The 5,387-nt window shown below is 36.6% G+C and overlaps 1 pseudogene; it reads right to left on the minus strand.

Annotated features, from left to right (window-relative positions):
- Window positions 1-3,108: 3,108 nt before the first annotated feature.
- LOC131819811 (cell cycle progression protein 1-like) lies at window positions 3,109-4,788 on the minus strand (annotated as a pseudogene).
- Window positions 4,789-5,387: the final 599 nt, after the last annotated feature.

Below are 5,387 nucleotides of genomic sequence, written 5' to 3' on the forward strand. Positions count from 1 at the left end.
GGCATAACATATACACTGGCTATTAATTCTATAATTCATGGATAGCTACATTTCCAATATAGAGAGTTTTTATGGAATACAGTTATGTATTTCTTACATAACTGTAAGAAAATATTCCTATAATGTGATAGGTAAAAAATGTCCCCTGCTCTAAGATGTCCATGTCTTACTCCCTAGAATCCATGCATGTGTTACTTTACATGGCAAAAAGGACTCTACAGTTGCGATTCAAGTAAGAATCTTGAGATGGGGAGAGAATCCAGGATTATCCAGAGGGCCTAAAGAAATCTCAGGGGTCCTTACAAATTGAAAGGAAGGGAAGCAGGAGGTCAGAGGAAAATGTAAAGATACTATGCACTGCTGGCTTCTGGGATTTTGTTTGTTCATTTCCTGTTTTACTTTAATTCCAGCACATTTAACATACAGTATTATAATAGTTTCAAGTGCAAAATATATTGATTCAGCTGACTTTTGAATGCAGAATAGGCTACTAGCTAAGAGTGCAGGCAGCTACTAGAAAATTCCAGGGAATAGATCCTCCCCTAGAACCTCCAGAAAGAATGCAGATCTGTCAACACCTTGATTTTAACCTAGTGAAACCCACTTCAGACTCTGTTTGGCACTCCAGAACTGTAAGGTAACAAATTTTATTTTTTTTTTCTTTTTAAGCTAACAAATTTGTGGTAGTTTGTTACAGCCATAATAGGAAAAATAGACATAAGAATAGACAGAGAAAGTTTTGTTTTTTTCAGCAAAATGTACCCTTTATTTACTTAGATGTGTATTTACTCCTAGAAAATAAGTGCTTTTCTAGTTTCAAGCAACTATGAGAGAACCGCTGTGTTCTTCTACACTCACTTGCCAGAAGGTAGAACTGGAAGTCACATGTATGTCTATGAATGGAAATTAAAAGGGAAACTCAACAGGAGATGAAATTCTGAATAATGTTTAAATTTTTTTTAGAGAAATAGACATTGCTATGTAGAAATTTTCAGATGCTGCATAAAAATGTCTGTAAAAATACTAGCAAAAACCACTGAACTGCTTTACCAAATATCACTACTAAGGAAATGTCTGAAAAATATCACAAAGTATAAAATCATATATTAATACTAATGCCAGATTTTAAATATAGACTTTTAGTTTTCCTCATAGTGTAGTTTTCAAATGTGCAAGAAATTTCACAAGAGAACAATTCAGCAAGCTCCTAAAAAGGCAGCAAATTCTTCACAAGTCAATCATATCTTGAACCCAAAAAAGACAGGAAGCAAGTGTAAGATTATAAAATGTTAAAAATGAAATTCCATCACAATGTACTTTTTTCAAGCTCTCCTGAAAATTTAACAAAACTATCAATGTTAATTGCACTTTGTCATATGATTTGAGTTTGCTTTAAGCTCATGTATTGAAAAAAAGACTCATTTCACACACAAAATCTGTTGCACACCCGGCTTCCTTAAAACTTAGGGTTGAACACTTCCAGTGCCAAAAAAGTTCAGGAAAGCTATAGGAAAGTGTTTTAGTAAGCTTTTGCTTGATAGGTCTGAGCAATAATGTGAAGTCATCGAACTGAAACTTAGAAATGATAAAAAGACATTATCTTGATATTTGCATTTTAATTTTAGCACCTAACATTGCAGAAAGTATCCATGTTTCTGTTACTATTTTTTAATTTAACTTTATCATGATGATCAAAATTTAGAAGTCAAAAGGTAACTGTCCCAATTCTATTTCAAATTTGCCATGTGTCTTCCATTTGTGTGACCATATTTATGTCATTTACCTTCTCTTTTATAAGATTGTGGCTGAGGGTGCTTTTTTTTAAAATATTTTTATTTATTTATTTGACAGAAAGAGATCACAAGTAGGCAAAGAGGCAGGCAGAGAGAGAGAGGAGGAAGCAGTCTCCCCGACGAGCAGAGAGCCCGATGCGGGGCTTGATACCAGGACCCTGGGATCATGACCTGAGCCGAAGGAGAGGCTTTAACACACTGAGCCACCCAAGCACCCCCTGAGGGTGCCTTTGCTCTTGTTTTCCATGCCTTGAGTTTTCAATATTTACCATACATTGCTTTTCATCTGGTTGACTGGGTGCATATGGAGGGAAAAGAGTGTGAAAGAAGTGTCTATATAGGGGTGCCTGGGTAGCTCAGTTGGTTAAGCAACTGCTTCAGCTCAGGTCATGATCCTGGAATCCCAGGGTAGAGTCCCACATTGGGCTCCCTGCTTGGAAAAGAGTCTGCTTCTCCCTCTGACCTCTCCCCTCTCATGCTCTCTTTCTCTCAAATAAATAAATAAATCTTAAAAAAAAAATGAAGTGTCTACATATATGTATCCATCGAACTTTTCAAATTCCCCATTGGTATCTACTTGATATTTCTTCATGTCTTTAAGATAACCCTTAACATCATTACCAAAGTCAGAGAAGAGCTTCTGATCATGTGTAAAGACACCCTTTAGGAAAAGTTTATTGATGAATTGATCAAATTCTTTCCAATGACGAAAACTAGGCAGTTTTTCCAATAAATACATTTCAATTAATTGTTTGAATTCATCTATCCTTACTGGATCTGACACTTCCATATTAAAAAGGTTTTTGAATTCCAATTGAGCACATTCAAACACACCAGAACAATACCTGAAGGAATCCTAATTTTCACTACAGTCATGCTCAGGACTGCATTTATGTCCGTTTGTATTTTTTCTAAATTCTTCAGTGAGTTGGTTTTTCTTTCTTTCCCTTTCTTTGCGTAATAGGCCTCTATTACTCTGGTTTTTTGTATGTGCCTTATACTGAGGGTGTAAATATTCACTAAAGACTTTTGTTAGGTTTTTCTTTTAGCTGATTTTATTTCTGTGTCCCCAAATCTTTTATTGGCCTCTTCATCAAAGATATTCTTGGCATATCTTTGAAGTGCCTGAAAATGGATTTAACTGAATCTGAATTTTTTTTTACAGATTTTATTTCACAGCTTCTTTAGCCTGTTTAATTTTTTTTCTCTATGATTCTTCACAAACTCTGTGGCGGAATTCTTCATGACATCAAATGTTTTCTTAACTGAACCCCAAAATATTTCATTCATCTTATTTTTAGCCCTGTAGTTTCCTCTACTCCCTTTTCCCCCCATTAGTTTCTTGTTTTACATTTTGACCTTTTGCTTCAATATATAGTCTTTTCCACAAATCAGAACACAACCGCTCAAAGTTTAGCTTCTGCTCCAGCTCAGTGAGTCTTTCCATAAGATTTCTATTTTCCTTTTTTTCAGTCAATACATTGGGAGAATCTGGGTTGCCATATGACTCACTAGAACTCTACGGCTGGAGTTCCACCTTTAAAGCCATGGTTATTAGTCATTCTCTCTCCTGTTCCTCCATTAGCACCTTTGCATCTGCGAAAAGAACCTCCCTTTGATTAAGGAAGCTGTGTGTCTTCAGCTTTTTTTCTTCCAGATGCTGTTTAAGTTTCTGATTTTCTGTAATTAATACAGTATCTGTCCTTTTATCTTTCAATATCCTAATCTGTTCTCTTAGTTTCCTTAACTCTTCCTGTAATGAAGAAAAGCCTTTTTCTTCCTTTTCCAGAAGTATGTCTAAATCCTGATTTTCTGTATCAATATTCTTTTTCTGAGTTTCAAAGGACAACTTTTCTTCTTAAGTTAGGTCTCACCGTCTTGCAAGATTTCCCTTCAATGACTTACAATCTATGAAAGATTCTTGTTCCTGTTGACATCGAAAAGATAATCATTCATTTCATTCAGTTCATCTTCATGTATCTTTCTGACTGTGGTCGCTTCTGAATATGAATTGTGCCATAGAAATATTTAAATCCCATGCCAATTGCCATCACCAAAGCAAATATAACACACTTATTGAGACCACTGCTGAATTGGCATTTATACAACTCCCTAGAGGTTCGGTTTTTTGTTCAGAAAGTATCTGTTTCTCAGATTCTGAACTAGAAAGTCTGCTTCCTAGCATGGCATGGTCTAAAGGCAGGACTAGGGTAAAGATTGGTTTCATCACTACTTGATTGATCATCACTAGTCTGGGATGAAAATGAAAATACAGTTTCTGACTGGCAGAAGGTATACTGGCTGCAAGAAGAAAAGCCCTTTAAAAAAAAAAATATTTGTTTGTTTGTTTGTTTGTTTTAGAGAGAGTGAGAAAGAGAGAGAGAAAGAGAGAGCATGAGCAGGAAAAAGGGTGTGAGAGTGAGAAGGAGAGAATCTCCAGGAGACTCTGCACTGAGCTGGGAGTCCCACAAAGTCTCCATCCCAGGATGCTGAGATCATAACCTGAGCCAAGCTAAGAGTTGGTGGTTCAAATGACTGAGACACCTAGGCACCTGTAGCCCATGTGAAAGTCTTCCGGACTCTGAGCTTCCTCAGAGCTTCTTGATTTCGAATATCTTCTTAACTTATGTGGCTCAAGGTTTATAATATCAGAATCATGACAGACAGTTCCAAAATAGACATTGTCTTCAGATGACTTTATTTCTTCTTTCTCAAGTGCTGATTTTATTTCCTCCAAAGCTGGATAAGCAGTTTCTTCCATTTACATTTGCCGTTTTGGCTACTCTCCCCCTGCTCTGACTGCAGTACTTAGAGACCCTCTTGCTCTAAAGATGTGCATTCTGGAGCAAGTTCACAGCTGTCACTGGCTGTACCATGTTCAGAATTCACCATCTCTTTATCAGACCCCTCATGATTGATGACAGTCCAACCACAAGATGAATAACTGTCACTGGAATTTTCTGACATTTTTCAGTTCTGAATGGGCAGTACCATGTCCACCTCAGTCTGTTGGCTGTCACAGAGGCAGTGGTCCCAGCCCGCAGAAAGTACCCCAGTCTTTATATTTCATATCCTATTCAGTTAGTGGAAGACAATATTGGTGGTATCAGTTTTTAAGGTGACAACACTGAATTGTTTCCAGCAGAGCAGCAACACCAGCATCAGAGAATATTACCCCTCCTGAAATGTTTGAATTTGAGACTATCTTCCCAGAGTGTTCAATAGTATCTGAACCCTCAAGGTCAACAAGTAGTCCTAATACAGAGAAAGTGTTTAATAAATACATGTTGAATCAATAGTTAGAGAAAATGGTTGTCTATGAATAATCTGTACTAAAGGGACTTGATGAATTAAATCACCTCCTCTACTAGCTGGTGGGTATCTGAATGTCACCTTGTATTTCTGTGGAGTAAGGAAGAGTGCAATTCTCAAGAAATTAGAGTTTTTGTAAGAGACAATTTAGACCCATATATTTTTTTTAATTTTTAAGATTTTATTTATTTATCTATCTATCTATTTATTTATTTATTTGAGAGTAGAAGGAGAATGAGAGCATGAGCAGAAAGAGGGGCAGAGGAAGAGGGAGAAGAGAGC

This window comes from Mustela lutreola, chromosome 1 (genome assembly GCF_030435805.1).
Source record: "Mustela lutreola isolate mMusLut2 chromosome 1, mMusLut2.pri, whole genome shotgun sequence".
Classification (NCBI taxonomy): domain Eukaryota; kingdom Metazoa; phylum Chordata; class Mammalia; order Carnivora; family Mustelidae; genus Mustela; species Mustela lutreola.